Source organism: Macaca fascicularis, chromosome 14 (assembly GCF_037993035.2).
Source record: "Macaca fascicularis isolate 582-1 chromosome 14, T2T-MFA8v1.1".
Lineage (NCBI taxonomy): Eukaryota > Metazoa > Chordata > Mammalia > Primates > Cercopithecidae > Macaca > Macaca fascicularis.
In genome coordinates, this window is record NC_088388.1 from 20,485,831 (window position 1) to 20,510,323 (window position 24,493).

At 40.8% G+C, this 24,493-nt stretch overlaps 2 long non-coding RNA genes across 7 annotated transcripts in view; one reads left to right on the top strand and one right to left on the bottom strand.

The window, feature by feature from the left end:
- Nucleotides 1-9,896, bottom strand: part of LOC102125637 (uncharacterized) — a 164,458-nt gene extending 154,562 nt beyond the window's left edge. For 5 of the 6 annotated variants that reach the window (XR_010580807.2, XR_006692323.3, XR_006692321.3 and 2 more), the window contains exons 1-2: nucleotides 9,762-9,896; nucleotides 8,810-8,861 (exon numbers count right to left, since the gene is read on the bottom strand). This is a non-coding gene — a long non-coding RNA (uncharacterized lncRNA). Of the gene's footprint in view, nucleotides 1-473; nucleotides 8,862-9,761 lie in introns of those variants that run through there. The other variant, XR_001484900.4, reaches the window with a different exon arrangement.
- On the top strand, nucleotides 9,751-18,178 carry LOC107127274 (uncharacterized). Its single transcript, XR_001484903.4, has 3 exons — nucleotides 9,751-9,911; nucleotides 12,083-12,147; nucleotides 17,640-18,178. It is a non-coding gene; the product is annotated as an uncharacterized lncRNA (long non-coding RNA).
- Nucleotides 18,179-24,493: the final 6,315 nt, after the last annotated feature.

Below are 24,493 nucleotides of genomic sequence, written 5' to 3' on the forward strand. Positions count from 1 at the left end.
ACAGATGTGATATCTCCAGTGAATGCCAACATATTCGATTTTTCTAGCAGCTGCCAGGGTAAGGAAACGCCAGCTCAGCCCCACTTTTCTTGGTGGCAGAGCCTTCTGTGGCACATGCATCAGCCTTGTCAGAGAGGCTGATGACCCACCCTGCACAGGTCTCACATAACTAGCTCCTAAATCCCACTTCCTATTCTGTCCCTCTCCAGTATTTTTTTTTTTAATTTTCCTCCTTTAAGTTATAAAAGTAATACATGTTCATTGTAACAGGTTATTCAACAGAGTTGTATAAAGCAAAGTTCCTTATTCTCATCTAGCCCAATTTCACATACAAGTGAGTTACCAACAGTCTGATATGTGTAGTGGTGTGATCTTGGCTCACTGCAACCTCTGCCTCCTGGGTTCAAGTGATCCTCCTGCTTCAGCCTCCTGAGTAGCTGGGATTACAGGTGCCCACCACCACATCTGGCTAATTTTTGTATTTTTAGTAAAGACGGGGTTTCATCATGTTGGCCAGGCTGGTCTCGAACTCCTAACCTCAGGTGATCTGCCCGCCTTGGCCTCCCAAACCCTTAAACATGATTTTTGCCTTTTTTTTTTTTTTCAAATATGAGATCACACCATACATATTTCTCTAAATCTTGTTATTCAGAATTAACAAAATATGGAGGTCTTTTCAGGTAAGACAAAGATGTCTGATTTATTCTTTTCAATAATGTTGCATGCATAATATTATGTAGTATGACTGAGACATATTTACTAAGCCATCCTATATCCTGACCCTCCTAGATGGCATGCCTGGCCTCTCATATCTATGAAAGACATGGTTTCCCTCCATTGATAAACCGCTTATCTTTGGCAAGGCCCTTTCCAGGATGGCTTAGCCTTGGAGAGGAGACTCCTTATCCATGCAATGTTCTCGAGAACAGTCCCTGCCAAGGTAATCTCCCGGCCTTTCAGGAAAGACCCAGACAGACTTGTAAAAGCCGGTTTCACTGCCATGAAATCTGGACTTCCTTTGGCAATGAAAAACAAAACAAAACACAAAGCATAACTAAACCCTTAAGACATCATAAACAGGCAAGCAAAAATACGACACATAATTCTAGGCATAAACCCAATACCCGCCAGAAAGACTTAGGAAAACAATCCTTGAGAACACAAAAAGACGTTGTTTACCAAAGAAAGATTTTTATAATGCCGATGCTGCGTTTTATTAGAGAGAGAAGAGGCCTGAAGAGGAGACAGCCTACAGAAGATTTCTGTGCTCATTTAAACTGAATGCTAAAACACTCTATGTCTGAAATGTTGCAAAACTGGAAGTAAATTCTTTGAGGCAATCTGCTTTTCTAGAGCTCTTTTATGGAAGTCACATTCAAACGGTTTTAGAAATCAAAATGAAATCTCACAAAATGTATTAAGAGTTTGTCTCCTTTAGAATAAGTTACACCATTTCTGGGACTCTATCCTAAAAAAAAAAAATCATGAATGCCAGCAAAGATGAGGATATTTATCCAGCATTACGTATAATTTTAAAAAAATATAAAACAAACTAAATGGTCTAAAACAGGAAAAATGTAATAGTACGCAACTATTAAAGGAGATATTCATAGTATTAATACCAAGAATAAATGCTTATGTTATGATATTAAGAGAGAAATACAATTGTATATTCAATTTGTGTAAAAAATACACATAGAAAACACTGGAAGGTAATACACCAGCATATTAACAGTGGTTATCTCTGGGTGGTAGAACCACATATTTTTTTCTTCGTCTCTTTTACTTTTCTGTAATTAAAAAACTTTCTAAAATTAACCTGCATTACTTTTATAATGGATTAAATTAAACCACACAAGAAAATAGAACTGATTCTACTGACTATTTTTAGGATCATGGGCTGGTATGTATGAGAAGGAATGGGCATGGATCATCAGGCTAAGGGTTTTCTGGGTTGGGGGCAGTGATGGAGAAAATCCTCCCACTCTTTGGTATGTTTAAGGCTGTGGACCCTCTAATCCAATACCTTCTACAGAACAATTAATACACAATGAAAACTTAAGAACATCAAATAGATGACATTGCCAATTCACTCGACATTTAGTATGCACAGACTATGTGCCAGGCACTAGGGGGAAATAACCAACTTTGTATTCTAGATCATTTTTTAAAAAATTAAGACTACACTTTGTCCCCATCATCATATATGAAATGTAGCACATTGATTCCTTCAATTTTCCTTCCATTGTTTTCAGAAAGGCAAACAAAAAGAAAAATGAACAAGTTAAGATTTGCAGTGGACGTCATGAAAGAACATATTGGAAGTAATCCCAGGACCTTCAACCGTTTCTGTTAAGAGTGTTTATTCTTCATTAGAGCCAGCTCTGGGAAAAGAGGCAGCCAGACAGTTATCAAACCAAGGTTTCAAGTTTCTCCTGTCTGTTCTGAAAAATTTTAACAGATGGGTCCTCTCAGCAGGACCAGTAAATGGTTATTAATCCATTCATTCAGTCAATACCTATGTGTCACACTCTTTTAGGAGCTGGGAGCAATGCAGAGAATCAAGGTCCTTGTGTTCATGGTACTTACATCCTAATGCAAGAGACAGGCAACAGACAAATAAAATAGAAACTAATATTATTCAGGTCATGATCTATGGAAAAATTAATAAAAGATTAAAGAATAGAGTGACAAAAGGCTCTTTTCTAGACAGAGTATTAAGAAAAGTCTTTCCCAAAGAGGTGACATTTGAGCAGATGCTGAGTGATTGAGAGGATTGAGTGATATGAGTATCTGGAGTAGTTCTATGTTGAAAGAGCAAATGCAAAGGCCCTGAGGCAGGAGTGCAGCAAGAAAAGCCATCTAGCAGGAGCACTGTGAGCAAAGAGGAGAACAGATGGAAACTGAAGTCAGGGATGAAGTCAGACTAGATCAGGGAGGGTCTTTTGGGGCACAGTAAAGACTTCTGATTTTATTCTAAGAGTGATGAGGGGCACTGCATAGTTTTGAGCTGGTGGGGTAGGGTAAAATGATCTCATTCAGGTTTAAAAAAATCACTCTGGCTACCACGTCAGGGGAATGAGTGTATGAATATGAATGTTATGATATTAGCTAAAATATGAATTTGAGCTAAGATACTGTCGCAGAAACCCAATCAAAGATGATGGTGGGGACAATTCAAGGTGTATTTTTAAGATGGAGTTCATGACTGAACATAAGGTAAGAGCAAAAAGCATCAGGGAAGATTCCAAGGTCTTCTGGCATAAGAACCTGAGTAAATGTTGGTGCTATTTAGTGGTACAGAAATACTGGGGGAGGAATGGGTGTTTTGTTTTGTTTTAAGGGAACATAGCAGATGCTGTTGATACCCAGCCCATATCCCTCTGGCTTTACCACATCAGTGCACACTGGTTGACTTTCAACTGCAGCATTTGCATCTCTTTGCCTGAGGGTTTTCTCCTAAACTGCAGAGAACCACTCTGCCTGTGTGCCCAGCACACCACAAGGGAGCAGCTGTTAATCACCGACACTCTGAAGTTGGTGTATAAATACCTCAGCTCCCTTCCCTGAGTGGGAGTGGGAAGACAGATCATTCTGACATATGTGCTCTACACCACCATTCCCAGGGTTCACCAGTGGAATTGAGCTCCAGTCTTCCACAGGAGTAGCAATCCTTGATTGGCCTTTCTCCCTTCCCAGCTTGTTCTCAATTCCCTGCCAATGGTTCCTGAACCTCCCAAATAAATTGCTTATGCTTGAATCCTTGCCTCTGGATATGGTCTGGGAGAATCCAAACTAAGATAGGGAAATCAAAAACAACTTCCAATTCCTTTTTTTTCTTTCCATCTACTGCTAATCTCACCTTTTGGTCATTCATTCTCACTGCCTCTAGCAGGACAATAGCAGCAGAATCAAGATAATCAGTGAACCTCGGTTCTATATGGTAGGAACCAAAAGGAGTAATTTTAATAAACCAGATTGCCACCTGCTCTCCCCATCCTAATCCCTGGGATTGCTAATCATTAGTCTCCTTTTCTTTTCCAACTACTCCAATGCAGTGACCTCACTTTGCTTTCACATTTTCAAAAATAGCAAATAGAAAGGACACTGATCTGAGAGAATCTAGGGAGCTGCCAAATGGGACAGGCAGGGGAATGAAGGATTTTTTTCTGTCCCCTTCTTCACTACACAGTTCAGCAAATGCCTGGAGACAGGAAGACCACAAACTATTAGCAGCCACATGAAATGCTATTTATTAAGCACTGCCTCTATGAGGAACTAAACCCTCTCATCAAAAGCCAGGGGCAAAGAGACCTGACTTGCCATATGCCATCTCTCTTAGGGAAGCACATTTGTTTACACAGTAGCATTTTATATGTCACAAATGACTCAGAATCATCACTTTCCATTTGCCCTGTTGATATGGACTGACTGTTGTGGGGAGGAGATGAAAAAAAAAAAAAAAAAGCAAAAGCTGCCCAAAGATCCTTTGGCTTAAGCAAAAAAAAGCTTGGTACAAATGAACCGTTGTCAATGTCCATCAGGCACTATGTAAACATAAGCACCCCTTCTACATATGAGAAGGTAGCGGATGCATAGCCACGTTGCAGCAAGGATGCTGGAATCTGTACCCCTGGCATATCAAGGGGCACTGAGATCGGACACTGGCTGTGGAATCAGTTAGATCTGGGATCAAACTCCTGGCTAGCCATTTACTAGCTGGTGACTTTGGGGATGATATTATTTAGCTTCTTTGGGTCTTGCATGCCTCATGTACTTAGTGGAGAAAATAATATACTCACCCATGGCAGGGCTGAGATGAATAACAGTCAGTGACAAGCAGAGTAGGCATTGCATCACTATTAGTTCCCTCCTCTGTTCAGCCATTTGTAGCTGAGGGCAACCTGGCAAATCCAACCTGACTCATTAAAGGCCTGAGAAAAACCATTTCAGTGATTTTCAAGACAAGGGATCGTCACCAAGAAAGCAAGGATGATGCCCATAATAAAGGTTCCTTCCCAGGCCCTTGGTGCCTCTTCCTAAGGTCCCTGTGCGGTAGGTGTGAGCTTCTTGAACATCTGTCTCATACTTCTGCATCTCTAGCACTAATTGCAGGGCCTGGCACACAGTAGGAAAGCAAGCTTGGTGCTTCGGAAATAGCACACACTTCTGAGTCAGACAAGCCTTAGTTCAAGGTTCAGTTCTGCCACTTGCCTTTGAGTAACTTACTTCCATGAGCCTTGGTATCCTTATCTGTAAAACAGCTAATGATGTCTACTTTGCAGTGTTGTATGAACTGAGATAAGAGATGCAGAGCTTAGTACAGTGCCTGGAACATTGTAGACACTCAAAAAATGTTACCCTTTATTAAGAAATAATCAACTCATGGATAAGAAGAACTCAATTCAACGAACAACACACATCTCCACACATACAATAAAAACATGCCATATCACATTTTCGTTTATGCATATCAAGATGTAGCCCCAGCTATTTATTATAGTGCAAAGGTTTCTTCCCCTCTTTGTGCGGCATAATCATAGCAAGCTCTGATTTGTACTTGGGATTTACAGACTGAACAGATCACATGGTCCACCCCATCCCACCTCCCATCACCCCTCCATCCCAACACACATGTAAAGAAAATCTGGCTACAAATAAGGCCAAGGTAATCTCACAGCATCTCTCTCCAAATGTATATTAACACAAATGGAATTATCCTCTTTGCAGTGGAAACCAGACAGATGCCACCTTAATCAGTGATCAGATGTCATCGACAGCAATGTGTCTTATTAACAGCACCAGTAATAAGACATATTGACATTATGTACTCCAATATGATGCATGGAGAAACTTCAAAACCCCAGTCTAATCATGAGAAAACACTGGACAAATCCAAACTGAGTAAGTCTAAAAAATAACTGAGCAGTACTCTTAAAAAGTGTTAAGGTCACGAAAGACAAGGAAATAATGAGGAACCATCACAGATTGGAGAAGACATAAAAACTAAATGCTATGTGGAACCCTGAACTGGATCTGAATAAAGTTTGTAGTTCTTTTTTTTTTTTTTTTTTTTGGTTAAACATCGAGGGTAGCCTCAATGGGGAAAAAGACTGACAAAATTCCAACCAAAAGGTTCATGGAAGACAGAAAGCTAATCCTTCTGAATTCGGCTGAACAATTGGGGATGAGGAAGATTTATGAAAAGATTAAAGTCTAAGCTCCATTTTTTTTTCTTTTTCCTTTTTTAACCTGAGTACTGATAGTATTTTCTCTCTCTTATCCTTATCCCTTCAAATCCAACCTAGAGTGAGAGAATAAATTTGAGCCACTTCATCGTAATTTCACAGTGGCATAATAAGTTCCCGTATTTTCACCAGTTATCAATATAAACATCAGATGGCATACAATTAGATGGCTCTTTAGAAATAATGTGTCACGTAAGTGTAACTGCCAAATTGAGGTGTAACCCAAGGTTTAATATTTTCTAAAAAGTGGGCCTCGTGCTCTTTAGAAGGAGCGCAGCCCACCTGCCCAATTTCAGTTAAGTTTCACTTTTAAAGTTGCACAGGAGCCCAAGTAAGCCTTCACTTTGTATCTGAGCAGAATGAGGGCCCAGGAAGGGAAAGTTGCTTAGGCTCAGCCCATGTGGTGGTGAACAGAACCACTGCAGAATACCACACTGCTTTCTCCCAGCTGCTATGATTTACTGCAGCCTTATTGTCCTGACCAAGAATGAGACCAGTTTACAACTATTACGCAGCAACAGCCACATGGGCCCCACCTAGACCTCTGAATCAGACTCCTTAACACTGAAGCCTAAACATCTCTACCAGGAAAAGTGTTCTCTAAGACTCAAGTACAGAGCATGTGCTGAGACAAGATTCTTCAAGCTGGTATGTGTGTATGTGCGGGCACACATGTGCCTGTACAAGTCTTAAGATGTCTAGGACGTGTCTGTAGAGTTGTTCTATGTCATTTCCATGTTCCTTCCTGGGTTCTCTGCCCTCCACCCCAAATGCTTTTCTTGCCCCTGTCCACTGTGTCTTTGCCCACATCTTGTGCTTCAGGCTCCACTCTATGTAGCATTTGACCTCCTGGCCTTTACCAGCTTTCCTGTTTCAATGTACCTGAGATGACAGGCAGCAGCTTTGGGGAAGAAGAATCCATTCATTCATTCATTCATTCATTCATTCATTCTTATGTCAGAGACTATTTGAGGTTCTGGAGATACAGTCATACAATATAGACAAGATGTTTATTTTCATGGAGCTTACATATTAATGGGAGGAGACAGTCAATAAACAAAGGAAGATACAAGAAAATAGCAGTAATGATGAGTGTTGTGGTGAAACTGAATTCAGGATGATGTGACAGGGAGTAACAGGAGGGTGCATGAGTTTGTGTGGTCAAGGGAGGGCTTATTTGAAGAGGTCACATTTAAGTTCAGCCCTAAACAAGAGAAGGCCAGCTCTGCAATACCTGGGTGAAGAGAGTTCCAGCAAAGGGAACAGTTAGTGCAAGGACCCTAAGGCAGGATAAAACTCGGCAGGTTGAAGAGAGAAAGACAGTATGTCTGGATTATAGTGAGTGAAGGGATAGAGTGGTACCAGATTGAATCCAGATCATGTAGGGCACAGTAATTAGTGGGGGAAGACAATAATTCTAGACACAAAAGTGATAGAATCTAACTTATATTTTAAACAAATATTTTGGCTGCTACTGTGTGGTGGAACATGGTAGACACTAAAAAAAATGTTACCTTTCATTAAGAAATAATGAACTCATGGATAAGAAGAACTCGACATATGAATGAATGGACTGGGATGGTGAAAATGGGTTAGAAGATTAGAAGCAGGGAGGTAAAATGAAAAGGATATTGCAGTTAACCAGGTAAAGGATGATGACGCCTGGGTTAGGGTGGTAGAGATAAGAACAGTGAATGGATTTAGGATATATTTTAGAAGAAAAGCAGATATAATTTGTTGATGGGTGACCTGTGGGGAATGAAAGAGGGAATCAAGATCGTTCCCAGGTTTTTGCCTTGAGTGCACTGATGATGGCACCATTAGTTGACATAAGGAGCCCTGGGAAAGGAGGAGATTGGGAGCAGGAAAGGAAGAGTTTGACAAACATGTTAATTTGAGATATTTATTAATGAACCTGTAGCCCCCATCTCATACTTTATATCTATTACTATACCAAGAACTATGAGATCCAAGACCTTGCCTTCCTTTTCAATTCCTTGTTAAGCAGGAATAAAGTGAAAGATAACTGAATAAAATATTCAGTTTTTTTGCAAAACACTTTTACGTTCAGAGGTTTGGTAGTAGAGCCATATCTTCCCAGGCAGGCATAAGTAGCCAATCAATCACGGTGTCATACCAAGCAACGGTCCAAGGGGCAAACTAATTAAAAATTTAATCCCATGATTTTCATCTTAATCTCTTTTTCCCATTAGCTTTGATCAATGCCCACAACACAATTTAACCAAACTTTTCATTTAGATAAATGACTGAGTGGGGTACCTATTGAGTCCGTTTGTTATGAACCAATGGATAACTAAAATGTATATGCTAATTACTAAAGACCACACACTAATTTTCAAAGCATTTTAATAGCACAAAAGCTATGCTCCTGTTATCAAATGAAATGCGCTTCCTATGTTACACAACAGTAGTTGTTCAAACCAGTTTCTCTTGACTTCAGTAGCCAAATTGCAGCACGCTGTGTAGGTACACAGTGCATTTGAGAAACGTCTGCACATCCCAACCCTGCACTATATCACAAGCAATAGAGAAAGGTGTACCAAATAAGAAGATTCCATGAACTTCTCAGCTACCTGGGACTTCTGCTGCACCCTGAAAAAAAAAAAATCAGGCTAGAAACTACATAAAACAACTAAACCAAACTGAATGCAGGGGCTGCTAAGAGGAAGAATGAACTTTGCAGCCTGTTCCAAATGCTAAGGTGAAGGAGGCCCTGGCTCTGCTCACTAGGTGTGCAAGTCAGGAGATATTCATTTCATGACCATCCTTTCCTATCTTCTGGGGTGAAATTTCTACTGCTTTCAAGTCTTCCAGCCCCTATTTGAATGCCAAAATTCTTAAGTTCCTTCAAGTAAAAGAGATCTTCATTTTAAAAATAAAAGTCAATGGCTCTGCTCTCCTGTAGCCTTTTCAGTCCCTGTAGCAGTGCTTTCTCACTTAGATTTTCACTGCCATTTCAATAAGGGGGTGAGAAGAAGGGAAGAACGAGGACTGTGATCAATGAAAACTATTCAGTAAAGACTCTTCATGCCAGACATGGCCTCAGAAACAGGAGGAAAGTTTACCAGACGGCAGGAGTAGGTGCTGGCTGGCCCCAGTGGAATGGGTAAACCTAAAAGGGGACGAAAAGGTTTTCAGGCTTCGGTGGCCCTCTCTACACACACATTTTGTGGCCATGAAGTCCTGGCCACTAAGCATCATTGTCTCTGTGTAACCACTGCACCTGCCACTTCCCTCAAAACATTAGTAACCGGGTTCCTGGGAGGATTTTCTCTTTTTTTTTTTTTTTTTGAGACGGAGTCTCGCTCTGTCGCCCAGGCTGGAGTGCAGTGGCGTGATCTCGGCTCACTGCAAGCTTAAGGTCTGGGAGGATTTTCATCCCCAATTTACTGCACATGCCTCCGAGCCACCTCGCCGTTCCGGCCCTCCCTCTCGTTGGTCGCCTGAAGACCCCCCAACACGCGGGACGGCCCCTCCCCCCGCCCTCCTCACCGACTAGCCACGGCCAGCAGAACCTTGGAGCGGCTCTGTCAGGCTGCCCTGGAGCGGAAACAAGAAGAAGGAAGAGGAAGGCGCGAAGGAAGAAGACTCCCTCACAAATTGGCTTCCAAGGGGCGCTGGGGCAACAGAGGGGGAAATGACGTAAGTTTCCATCCCGGAAGCGAAAATTGGGCACGGGTCCAGGAAGCCGCCATGTTGTGTGTGGCGGATGAGAATTTCAGCACTCAGTATCTGAGTGCCAGCAGAGAGGCCCCGCAGAGAGAATAGATTAACCATCTCCCCCTCCTCTCCCTCATCCGCTCCATCCCTCCTCCCATCCCCCTCTCCTTCTCCTTTCTGCCATTTACTAAATGAGTATTTATTGGGACCTTTCTGTGTTCTGTGCTTCAGAGTCCAGTGAATAGGATGGACAAACATTTAAATTTCCTAGCTGGAAACACTGAAGGATGAACTGTCAAGAGGCCTTTGAACCAGAGGGACTCTATGTTGAATAGGGGCTGCATAAAAGAAGGCTGAGACCTGCTGGGCTGCATTCCCAGGAGGTTAGGCATTCTAAGTCACAGGATGAGACAGGAAGGTCAGCACAAGATACAGGTCACAAAGACCCTGCTGGTAAAACAGGATACTTAAAGAAGCCGGCCAGAATCCACCAAAACCAAGATTGGCAATGAAAGTGAACTCTGGTTATCCCCACTGCTCATCATATGTTAATTATAATACATTAGCTTGCTGAAAGACTCTCCCACCAGCACCACGAGAGTTTACAAATGCCATGGCGATGTTAGGCATATAGTTACCCTATATGATCTAAAGGCGAGGGTGGAACCCTCAGTACTGGCAATTGCCACTCCTTTCCCCAGAACACTCTTGACTAATCCAACCCTTGTTTAGCATATAGTCAATAAATAACCATAAGTATATTCAGTTGAGCAGCCCATGCCACTGTCCTGCCTATTGTGTAGCCATTCTTTTATTCCTTAAGTGTCTTAATAAACTTGCTTTCACTGTACTCTGTAGACTTGCCCCAAATTATTTCTTGCTTGAGGTCCAAGAATCCTCTCTTGGGGTCTGGATGGGGACCCCTTTTCAGTAACATAACCACTTAACGATAGTTGAGGGTTTCAAGCACCAGGCTGGTGAGCACAGAGTACATGGGCCTGCTTTTCTTGTCTTTGGTTACTTGGACTCAGGCCACAGCTGAAGAATACGGGAGGGAAGGAGGGAGGGAGAGAGAGAAATCATTGGGAAGTAGGTGGCAGTGGTGGTGGTAGACTGAGTGTGTGAAATTTGCAGAGTTGGGGTGACTGCCAGGCTTCTGGACTGATAGCTGGGTGAATGTTGGGGCACCACATACTAAAAGGGAACCACAGGAGAAGCAGCTGATGTGTGGGAAGTTTGGTTTTAGATATATTAAGGCTTGGGCGTCTTCTAGTGGAGAAACTCAACAGGCCAATGGATGTGCCTGTTTTGGTTTTTTAGATGACAGGCCTGAGCTAGAAATCTGTACCTTAGATTCTTGTATGTCAATGGGGCTAGAGCAGGAGCTTAGAAGAGATTGCCTGGTGGAGAGAATACCCTTTGGGAAAGAGGCCTAGGACAGAGTGTCAAGAGCTCTTCCACTAAAGAAAGAGAAGACGAGTAGGCAGCCCTAGAAGAGGAACCAGGGAAATATGGCATTGCAGGGAGCAAGGGAAGAGCACTTCAGGAAGAGTAGTTAATTAGGTCAGTTTTGATGAGAAGTTAGTGAGATGACTTGTTATGCCCAGACCGTTTATTCCCCGAAGAAGACCACCAGAGTCCAGAGTCAAAGCTAAGCAGCAAGGATCTTTATTACAGGTTCGAACCTGGAGCTCTCACTTGCTCGTGAAACGAGACGGGCAGGAGAGCTCCCCCACTGAGCTCCGAACAATGTTATATAGTCTAAGGAAAGTAGGCATAGAATCATTATACAAATTAGAGGTATGATTGGCTGGAGTTTGAACAAAGCGATTTGGCAAACTATGATTGGTTCCCGCCATTTCTGATATTTCAGTACAACCCTTGAGGCGGAAGAGCAGTTTTACACAAAGGCAGTTAATTATATTGCGTCAGGTTGCACAACCAGTTTATGGCTATCTTGCTTAAACACACCTTGTGACCTGGCTATCTTACTTAAACATTCCTTGTGACCTGGCCTCAGAAAGAAAAACATGTACTTACAGAACTTATGAAACCTCTGGTACGTGCAGAGATTAGAAAGCAGAACAAAGAGTTTAGCAACATCGGGGGGAGAAAGGGAGGGTACGCATTTTTGTATCTTTGTGTCCTTTCAGACTGAACAGACTTTGCTGTTACCTGGAGCTGACTGCTTGGAATGGCTGGAGAAGGTCAGCTTATGGTGAGTTGAGGAATAAGTGAGGGTGATGGTGAGAAAATGGAGAGAAATGAACATAGGCAAATCTTCCAAGAAGTTGTCTGTGAAGAAATGAGAATGATACTGAAAGGAAAATGATGATTTTTAATTATTATTTTTTAAGATTGGAGAAACATAAGCTTGTGTTTTTGGGTTTTTGCTTTGTTTTATTGAGATGGAGTCTCACTCTGTTGCCCAGGCTGGAGTGCACTGGTGTAATCCTGGCTCACTGCAACCTCCGCTGCTGGGGTTCAAATGGTTCTCCAGCTTCAGCCTCTTGAGTAGCTGGGATTACAGGCACACACCACCATGCTCGGCTAATTTTTGTATTTTTAGTAGAGATGGGGTTTCACCATGTTCACCAGGCTGGTCTCGAACTCGTGACCTCAGTTGCTCCCACCTCGGCCTCCCAAAGTGCTGGGATTACAGGCGTGAACCACCACACCCAGCCAAAGCTTGTTTAAATATTGATGGGAAGGAGCCAGGGATCTTTTACATTGATCAGTCCATGGACAAATTGAATAGTGGCCTTGACTGTTTCCTGGCATGAAGGGGTGGCCTGCCCCTCCACACCTGTGGGTGTTTCTCGTTAGGTGGAACGAGAGAGTTGAGAAAAGAAATAAGACACAGAGACAAAGTATAGAGAAAGAAAAGCGGGGGCCCAGGGGACCGGCGCTCAGCTTACAGAGGACCCACGCCGGCACCAGCACCGGTCTCTGAGTTCCCTTAGTATTTATTGATAATTATCTTTACCATCTTAAAGATAAGGGAGTGGCAGGACAATAGGATCATTGTAGGGAGGAAATCGGCAGTAAAACATATGAACAAAAATCTCTGTGACATGAATAAGTTTAAAGGAAAATGCTGTCCCTTGAGATGCATATGCAAACATCTCCATAAACCTTTTAGCATTATTTCAGCCTATCACATGGGGAGAAACCTTGGACAATACCTAGCTTTCCTAGGCAGAGGTCCCTGCGACCTTTGGCCGTGTACGTGTCCCTGTGTAGTTGAAATTAAGAGAATGGTGATGACTTTTAACCAGCAAGCTGCCTTCAGGCACTTGTTTAACAAAGACACATCCTGCACAGCCCAAAATCCATTAAACCTTGAGTCACCGCAGCACATGTCTCTTGCAAGGACAAGGTTGGGGGTAGGGTCACAGATGAACAGCATCTCAAATACAGGACAAAATGGAGTCTCTTATGTCTACTTCTTTCTATATAGACACAGTAACCAGCTGACCTCTCTTTCTTTTCCCCACACTGGCAAATGATAGTAAAGACCGTTGAGGAAAGAGTGCCTCTTTCTAATTCACACAACATGGCCAGAGCAGCCATGGATGAAAGTTTGGTGCCGGAAGGTGAAGTACGTCCTGTCTTGCAGTGTATATTCTGCCTGGGAAAGGGAGGTGAGATCATTGAAGGAAGGGGATGAAGTGCCTGAGAGGTTTGAGATCTGTGGAGGAGGTGTGCGTAGTTGTAGGGATTGCGGGGATGGCAGAGCAAGCAGATTTTAGCCATGTAGATCCCTAGACAGTGACTCTACAGTAACCTTAAAATGTCTGAAATAGGAAAATAGCCTTCTTTTTTTTTTTTTTTTTTTTTTTTGACAGAGTCTTGCCCTGTTGCCCAGGGTGGAGTGCAGTGGCACCATCTCAGCTCACTGCAACCTCTGCCTCCAGGGTTCAAGCGATTCTCATGCCTCATCCTCCAAAGTGTCTGGGATTACAGGCATGTGCCACCACACCCAGCTAATTTTTTTATTTTTAGTAGAGAAACGGGGTTTTGCCATGTTGGCCAGGCTGGTCTCAAACTCCTGACCTCAAGTGATCCACCCACCTCGGCCTCCCAAAGTGTTGGGATTACAGGCGTGAGCCACCACGCCCAGCCCAGCCTCCTTTACAGTAGGAGTCAGGAGACAGCAGATGACCAGAGACTGCAGCCAGTGCCGTGTATTGGTTTTGGTACCCACACTCAACTCTCAGTTTTCCATGTCCTGTTATTACCCTACTTACCCTACTTTAAAATGTCTTTTTGTCATTGAGAATCTGATAAGTTCTATCTTAATATACATTTTCATTCCTTGTAGTTTTACAGATCTCTCAGTGAATTCTAGTGTTGAACAGTACACAGCTGAGCTTACTCAAGACCAAGAGGCTAAGTGGTTCCTTGGCCCACCTAAGACCTACAGATTGAGGCCTAGAATCTGCATTTTTTGGCAGTGCAAAATGCTGCCATTATTATTTTATAAGAAGTGACTTTTCTATGAACCAAGTACTTAAGACAATCTCAATAACCAAAACAATGTTGTATGTTTAAAGAGGCAGTCTCAGCAGGACTTGCCTTGGTCTAGGCATACACTGGGGTTCCCAAATGGCTATATACAGGCCCAGCACCACTCTGCCTTCCCCAGAGATGCCACTGCATAAGCTATATTTTAATAAGCATTCTCCAGGTACTTTGGTTGCACTATAAAATTTGGAAATGATTGGTGTAGACTGGCAGTGATATATAATGGATTGAGACAGATGCATCCCCAGAGGTAAAGTCCTCACTAGCTCAAATCACTGAGAAATGATACCCCTGAAGTCTGTATAGGGAATCAACGAAATCATCAATGTTCACATTATCTCATTTTCTTGAGGCATTTCTAGAAAACTGAGCTAGCTTTTTGCCCCTCTATTTTTAGTGTCTTGGCAGGCAGATTGAGATGATTTAAACCTTGCTGATCATCTTGTCTCTTACTGCAAACTTGTTTTCCATTTTGAAGAGCAGTGGGATGTTAACCCTATTTCATAGGGAAATGTCTTTTGTGAAAGTGGAACCAGAGGCCAGCTTTAAAAATGCATCAGAGCTTCTGCTTCCAGGAAAATGGAGTAAATGTACTTTCCCTTCTTCCTCCCACAAAGTGCAACTAAAACCCCTGGGCATTATATATAAAACAAACATAAGAAGACTTTGAAAGGTGGAATGACTAGGAAACTTATGATCTAAGGAGCATCATGCTGGCAAATTTTCTGGGTTTTCCTTTTGCCTCACATATTCCAAACCTAGAGCTGAGGAAGCCTGTGACCCAGAAATGCTAAGGGCATCAGACAAAAAAAAAAAAGTCCCAACAAAGCCACCTTTCTTAAGATAAAGGACAAAAATGGGGCAACTTAGCAAGACAGAAGGCTTTTGGACAATAACTGCTTGACTCCAGCCAAAGACCACCAACAAAACAAACAAAAAAGTGCTCCCCCTATATCTCCTGATATCTATCTAAATGTTTGTAGAGGAAATATTTAAGACAGTTATAAGTGGGAGAAGGTAAAGGGATATACAGAATGGTAAAAATTTCTCCACTGCATTCAAATTGGTAAAATGATGACCCCAGTAGAATGTGATATTATGTATATATTAAGTGAAATACCTAGAGCAACCAATAAAAAGAATATACAGAGAGACGCTCAAAACCACTGTAGATAAATAAAAATGAGATTCAAAAAAAAGTTAAAATAACTCACAGGAAGGTAAGAAAAAGAAAACAGAAACGAGAATAGAAAATACAAAATGGTAGACTTAAATCTCAATGTATCAATAATTACATTAAATGTAAATGGTTTAAATACACCAATTAAAACACATAGATTGGCAGAGTAGATGAAAAAGATGACCTAGTTACATGCCACCTGTAAGAAATTTTCACTTCAAATTTAACTATATAGGCAGATTGAAAGTGAAAGGATGGAAAAAATATTTCATGCAAACAATCAAAGTGGGAGTAGTTATATTAGCATCAGATAAAGTAAATTTCAGGGCACAGAAAATTACCAGAGATAGAGAGCAATGTGACAAAATGATAAAAGTGTCAATCCATCAAGAAGAAATAGCAATCCTAAATGTGTACACACCAAATAACAGCTGTAAAACATGTGAAGAAAAAATGGATATGTTAAAATGAGACTGGACAAATACACACCCCTCTCTCAATAATTAATGGGACAACTAGACAGAAAATCAGCAAAGATATAGAAAAATTCAGCAATGCTATCAATCAAAATGATCTAATCAGCATTCATAGAATGCTCCACCTGACAACAGAAGGTACATTCTTTTTAAGTGCCCTTATTTAGGAACATACTCCAAAAATAGACCACATTCTGAGCTATGAAACAGACCTTAACACATTTGAAAGAGTTAAAATCATACCAAGTGTGTTCTCTGACCACAATGGAATCAAATTAGAGAACGGCAACAGAAAGATGACAGTAAATTCTCCCAAACGTGTGGAAACTAAGCAACACATTTCTAAATATTGCATGGGTCAAAGTGGAAGTCTCAAGGGAAACAAAAGAATATGCTCTACTAGATGAAAATGAAAATAAGTGTATCAAAATTTGTAGAAGAGAGCTAAGCAATGCTGAAGGAAATTTATAGCACTAAATGCATAGCATACATTAGAAAAAAGGAAAACTCTCATCAACAATCTTAGTTCCCAACTAAAGAACCTAGAAAAAGAGCAAAGTAAACCCATAACAAGCTGAAAGAAAGAAATAATAAAGAACAAAGTCAATGAAATAGAAAGCAATAAAACTATTAAAGCAACTAAAAATAAGAGCTGGTATTTTGAAAATATTTTTTAAAGGATGAAACTCTAGCAAGACAGACAAAAAAGAAGACTATTAGGTAATATACTAATATCACCAGTATTAGGAATGAAACAAGGATATTACTACAGGTTCTCCAGAATAAGCAAGATAATAAAGGAATACAGTTGACCCTCTTAAGGAGAATGAAGGCATACACTCTCAAGTCAGGCTGCCTGGTTAAAATCCTGGCTCTTGTGCTCACCAGAGTGAGCTTTAGTTATCTCATCTATCTCGTTACAATAGCAAAGACATGGAATCAACCCAAATGCCCACTGATGGTAGACTGGATAAAGAAAATGTGCCACATAATGCACCATGGAATACTATGCAGCCATAAAAAGGAGTTAGATCATGTCCTTTACTGTGACATGGATGAAGCTGGAAGCCATCATCCTCAGCAAACTAACGCAGGAACAGAAAACCAAATACTCCATGTTCTCACTTATAAGCGGGAGCTGAGCAATAATAACACATGGACACAGGGAGGGGAACACCACACACTGGGGCCTGTTGGGGGAGGGTGGAGCTGCAGGGAAAGCATTAGGAAAAATAGCTAATGCATTCTGGGCTTAATACCTAGGTGATGGGTTGATATGTGCAGCAACCCACCATGGCACACATTTACCTGTGTAACACACCTGCACATCCTGCACAGGTACCTTGGAACATAAAAAATTTAAAAAGAATTAAAAACGAATACATAAATAAAATGGGGATTTTAATAATAACTTTTAAAATAATATCTTTGGGGTAATTTTGAGAAATAAATTGGTGAATACATTTAAAGAGCTCCTGACTATAAGTGTTAGCTGTTGTCATTATCATTTTACCATTAATCTTTCAGGAAGCTGGAACTGAGGACATGTGAAAAAAATCTCTGCTCCCAAAATAAGCGTGACGTAAGGTCAACCTTGGCCCTGTTGAGTGTATTATAGAGGGGAATGGATAAGCCAACTGTGGCAAATCCATACCCTGGAATACTACTCAGTGGTAAAAAGGAATGAACCGTTGATGTGCCCACCAACATGAATGGATCTCCAAATAATTATGCTGAGTGCAAGAAACCACATGAAAACAAGAGTGTACCCTGTATGATTCCAGTCATCTACAATTCTGCAAAACTCAGACTAATCCACAGTGACAGAAATCAGATCAGTGATCACCTAGGAATGGGAAATAGGGAAGGGCAGGATGGAGAAATTACAACATGGCATGTTGTAATGAGGTAACATTTGGGAATGATGGATACGTTCGTTATCTGGATTATGGTAATGGTTTCACGAGTGTATACACATGTCAAAACTTATTAGATTGTATGTTTTAAAATGTTCAGCTTATTGTAGGTCACTTAAATAAAGGTTAAAAGAAATCTTTATCAAATCTTAACCTTTGCCATGTGTATTTATTTCAGATTCCCCCCTTGCAAACACACATCATTTATCCCAAATCTATTTCCCCCCATTTCCTATCTATAAGCACTAGGAAATTGAATTTGGTGCTCATGATTCCCATGCATAATTTTCTATATTACTACAGAAGTCTTTATAAACATTATATAACATAGTTTTGTATTACTTAATATTTTGCATAAATGAAGTATCTATCATTCTGTAATTTGCTTTCTTTGTTCAACATATTTATGAATAAATTATATAACTTTAACAAAAATTGAGGCAGGTATTATTACCATTTTACAGATGGAGAAACTGAGGTTCACCCTGATTAGGTGAACCATTTCTTGCCAAAGGTGAGTGATGAAGCCAGGGTTGAGCCAGGTCTGAGTGGGTCAAAGCCAGAGCTTTAAACAGTGACCACAGGTACTTTGGGGGAGATTTGCCTCAAGGGCTCCCTTGTTTGTGCTTCCTGGGATTGTCGTGAGCAGCACCCTTCCAGGCGATTTGCTCTTCTAGACTGCCCTGGTTTGTCTGGCTACCTGGCATTCAGGTTGGGTCAGGCATTGCCTTGCCATATCCAGCTATACTTTGCCAGGATCAAAGCATAGTACCTTTGCCCTGCCTTGCTCCTTCTATTAATACTTCTCCCTGGCCTAACTAAGGCCTGCCTTTTTGTGTCTAGATAGAGCTTCTTAACCTCTTTCATGTCAGGGATACCTTTGGCAGGGAAGCCTAGGGGCACCTTGGAATAAAACTTTTTAAATGCTGAAGACACATATGATTACAGCTATACTGAAATACAAAATATTTTAAAATTATGATTGAATAATATATATACTCCTTTTTCTTTCTTTTGAGATGGAGTCTCCCTCTGTCACCCAAGCTGGAGTGCAGTGGTGCGATCTCGGCTCACTGCAACCTCTGCCTCCTGGGTTCAAGCGATTCTCCTGCTTAGCCTCCTGAGTAGCTGTGATTACAGGTTCCCATCACCATGCCTGGCTAATTTTTGTATTTTTAGTAGAGACAGGGTTTCACCATGTTGACTAGACTGGTCTCGAACTCCTGACCTCGAGTGATCCGCCCACTTCAGCATCCCAAAATGCTGGGATTACAGGTGTGAACCACCACATCCGGCTGATATATGCTTCTTTATTTATGCTTTTATGTTATAAGGTCTAAGAGTGGATCTAATAACCAATTTTGCTGTACAGATGAACCTGACCTTGATTTCAATATATCTGTAACAACTATAATATATGAAAATGTCGGTGATTTCTACTGATGACAATGAGGACTGATAACATTATTTAGTTTGTTGCCTGCTTTCCAAACCAAAGTGCTACATTTCGGTTAGAAGTTAGCAAACATAGATGTATTTTTCCTCATTCAAGTTCACAGACCCCCTGAATTCCCTTCACAAACATGTTAGGGGTCCGTGGACCCCTGGATAAAAGTCACTGGACTAGCACCTTCCCAGAGAACCAGGAATTAGAGGGGCTTGGAAGCAGCTGGTTTTGGGTGCAGACAGAAAGCTGGTCCCAGGGCTCCGTGTTTTATGTTAACGACAATCATCTCTCCATTTTCCTGATTAAGAGCTGCTGTGGAGCCTCATGCACTATTTGACTTAGCCAGGAACTTCAAAAGCAGACACCTGACAAGAATAACTCTTAACTCTTAGATTTAGGGCAGAGCATGATATCAAAGTCCTGAGCAAAGCTTTGCAAATGTTCAGTTTTCAGTGATGTGGTATAATTCTGCGGGGCATTTGTTACAGACACATTTTTTTCCAAAAAAATTGTTTTATGGCTTAATGTGAAAGCAACTCCCCCAGCGGACTCTCGCCTGCCTCACCAAAGCCCCTTGCAGGGTCCCTCTGGTTCCCGACCTCAAAGAATGCCCTGCAGTTTGTGAGGAGCCCACGGGATCTGCTTTAAAAAGGTCAGGCACTATATTTTGTCATTTGTGAAGCTTACCATGTTTGCAATCCTGCTCTCAGCCTCCCTGCGGCTCAATTAACTGCTGATGATACCTTCCAGTGTGGCAAGGCCCAAGGCCTTCTCTCTGCCTCATTATTTTATACATTTTGAAACGCTGGCTTTTTAAGTTAGAGATTAATTTCCCTGCATCGAGGGGGGTGTTGGTGGGAGGAAGCATGCTTGTACTTGGCAGGAAAAAAAAATCCTCCAACATGGTCATACCAATTGATAACATACTAGCGGTATGTAAGAATTTCAGTTGTTTCATCTTTGTCAGCATTTGTTATTTTTCCATCATTTTCATTTCAGCCATTATATTTTAATTTGCATGTAATGTGTTTACTGGCCATTTGGACACCTTGTTTTCTAAAATACCTGTTCAAATCTTTCATGTATTTTTCTATTGAGTTTTATTCCTTTTTCAAAAAAATTGATTCACAAGAATTTCTTATATATCCTAAATATAAGTCCACTGTTTGGCTATATAAATTGCAAATATCTTTTCCAAATCTGTAGTGTGCTGTTTTACCCTATTAGTAGTGTCTTTTGATAGACAAAAGAGCTAATTTTAATAAAGTACAATTTACTTATTTCCTTTGTGGGTGGTGCTACTGTTAAGATTTTTTTTTTTTTTTTTAAGAAGTTGGGTAGCCTCACTGACATTAAGACGCATTGATGCAGTGTTTTCTTTGCTTAGCCTGTCCTGTGGAGGGCTTGTGTTCACACGCCAGGCCTGTGTACCCCTGGGAAGGCACCACGGGGTAGAGTAACACTGTACAAGAAATATATGATGCAAGCCGTGTGTGTTATTTAGATTTTTCTAGTAGCCACATTTTTGAAAAGCAAAAAGTAACAGATGAAATTAATTTTGATAGTATATTTTATTTAACTAAATGTATCTAATACTCGGGCCGTTTCAGTGCTTAAAAATTTACCCTGCTCTTTGGGAGGCTGAGGCAGGAGGATCACGAGGTCAGGAGATCAAGACCATCCTGGCCAACATGGTGAAACCCTATCTCTACTGAAAATACAAAAAATTAACCGGGCATGGTGGTGCGAGCCTGTAGTCACCGATACTCAGAAGGCTGAGGCAGGGGAGGGGGCTTGAACCTGGGAGGCGGAGATAGCAGTGAGCCAAGATCGTACCACTGCTCTCCAGCCTGGTGTGACAGAGGGAGACTCCGTCTCAAACAAACAAACAAATTACCCTGCTTTGGTTTTGAAATGAGATTTAAATGTTAGTCACACTAGCCACGTACAAGTGGTTACTAGTCACATCTCTCTGATTGTTACTATATTGGACAGTACAGCTTTAAAGGTTGACAATTAGCTCTGGGGGCAAATGACTTTGGTTCTAATATGGCTGTGTCCCTTTATAACAATAGCTAACACCTATGGACTGCTTCCTCCTTAGCAGGCTCTGTCCATAAGAAAATAAAGATACTGAGGGCCTCAGGCATACCAAGTACTGTGCATGATTTATATTATTTAATCCTTCCAAACCATGTGAGGTAGGTGATATTCTTACCCCCAGTGGTGGTTAATTCTATGTGTCAACTTGGTAGGTTGCAACACCCAGTTGCTAGGTCAAGCACCAGTCCAGATGTTGCTGGGAAGGTATTTTTTAGGTGATTTTAGGTGATTAACATTTGAATCAGTAGACTTTGAGTAAAGTACATGACCCTCTTTAATGTGAGTAGGTCTCCTCCAATCAGTTGAAGACCTTAAGAAAAAAGACTGAGGTCCTGCAAGGAGGACGGAACTCTTTCTCTAGACTGCCTTTGGGCTCAAAACTGCAACAATCGACTTCTGCTGGAATTTCCAGACTGCCTGTCACCACTGCAAAATTTGCATTTTCCAGCCCCCACAATTGCATGAACCAATTCCCTAAAACAAAGGCTCTCTGTCTCCCGCTCTGCCTCCCCTTGGCACCCCCCACACCCACATCCTATCAGTTCTATTTCTCTAGAGAACCCTGCCAAATACACTACCCATCCCAATTTCCCTCAATAGGGAAACTGAGGCAGCTTGGCTCCAGAGCTCATGCTTTTAACCTCTCTGCCTCCTCCAGCCATTTGGAAAACTCCTTAACTTCTTTAGGTCTCAATTTTGTTATTGGCAAACTAAGATGAATAGTGCCTACCCAATAGGTTTGTTGTGAGGGCTGTTTGAGATAACACAAAGCACCTGGCATGCAGTAAGTGCTCAATGAAAGTATTGTTGTGGATGTTTTCCATCTTAAGGTATTCAAAGCAGAATGTATTACTTGTTATACTGTAGATATCAAAGAATTAAAGAGAAGGAAGGGCAAAGTTTAGAAAAGTCTATTGTGTGAGACTCACTGATGATCTTTATCACAGGCACTTTAAATTTTTGCCATGCCCATGTCAATAAAAATGGCTATTTTTAAGTGAGTCCAACATTTGAATTCCATCATCTCATGAAATCCTCACATGAATCCTACTGAGGAATCATCATGATTTCCTATTTCCCAGTTTACAGATGAGAAACTGAGGCTGTAAGTGAATCAGAAACTTATCCAGCTTCTAAATGGCAATCTCTCAGGGAAATAATTTCCCACTCCCTTCATGTTATCAAACCATCAGGTTATTTGTTTTCTTTACAAAGAGACTTGTAAGTGAATTGAAATTAACATCAAGTCATTGTAGGGAAATTGAAAACTTAATCATTCCCGTATTCTCCTTCATTTTTATCTGCTGCTGGGTGCACACATTTGTAATTCAGCTTTGAAACTGTCATATAATCTTATAATGTGGTTTTTTTTCTTTTGCAATTTTGTGCAGGTAATCCTGAGGGGGATTTTTCATATATTGTGGATGATTAAAATTGAATGTAGCTTATAAAATGAATTGTTAATAACCGAGAGAGCCTTGTGTTCTTTGAAAATATTTGTTGTTAAATGAAAAGAGACTTCAGAATGTCAATATATTTTACTTTGTTTTTCCCCTCTTCCCACTTGTATTCTTCCCATACATTTTAAATTGGTGTAATCCACAGATTTTTAGTTGTTTCTCCGAGTTATGTTCATAAATGTCAGGTTTTATAGAAAGATTATTTTTTGCAAGTTTTAATTCCTTTTTTTCCCTTTCATTCTCCTTTCTTTGATGTCAGGGATGAATAAATCCAGTTTAATATGACTTTCATTTGTGAGGCTTAACATAGAAACCATTGTAAGGCTAAACCAAACCTCCTTCTGTTTTTCAATGATTATCTTTCTCTGTCAAAATGAACCAAGCCCTCTACTCTGAGGATTTGAAAGAAATAAGTCCTAGGAATAGTCAGAAATCAAAGCCTACAGGGTGAGCTCAGATTGTATCTAAGTGTTCCTTTATCTTCACCCACACTTCTGTGAAGTGCTTTCCCTAAGCTGGTTACGCTGGATATTGAAGGGAGGGTGTGGATTCCCGAGTGGCAATTCCATCATGTTTATTGGAAGGTTGGATATTATGGTAGTTATTTTTTCCATGGTCTTTTACCTCTATGCCACAGTACTTCTATGTACACGACTTTTGCCTAGTATGGTTACATTGGGATGGTTTAAATAATTTAGACTCTAATTTATGTTGGAGTAGAAATGTTCATAAGTGGGCCATTAACACCTATCTTTCAATGAAAGTGCTGTGTAATGACCTAGGGTATTATTAAATGGCACACTCCCCTGAGATATTGTTCCCGCTTTCTTTTCATCATCCCTTACCTTTCTCTCATTTTTATGAACAATTCTTTGCTCTGTCTCTTGGAGGGCTAACAGAAAACAGAAGAAACGCAGATAGTGTGCATGAAAGAGTCTGGATTTATTATGCTCAAATTACAATCTATGCATATTTAATCAGCTCCTATTATATGCAATGCTTTGTTCTAGACCCTGTGTATAAAGATCAGCATTGTCCCTGGGGACAATAACCTTCCCTGGGGTATAATTTATGACTACTTTTCCTGAGGTTAGTGAAGCAATGTGCATCAAAGCCTTAAAAACGTGCATATCCTTTGATGAGGTAATTCTGCCTTTGGAAATGTAACGCAGGTAAGTAAATGAGAATGTGGATAAATATTTATGCAAAAGGACGTTCGTCACAGTTGTTTAGAGTAGTGAAAATTGGAAAACAGCTTAAATGTCCAATAGTAAGGGATTGGTAAATTAAAGTACTTGCATGCCCATGCAATGGAATATTACATAATCATTAAAACCCAGACTGTAGAGTATTGACATGAAAACATATTAATGGTATAATGCCAAGTGAATTTTTAAAAGGTTATAGTGGGTATGTGGTATGAGATTTAATTTTATTAAATGAAGGTATAAATAT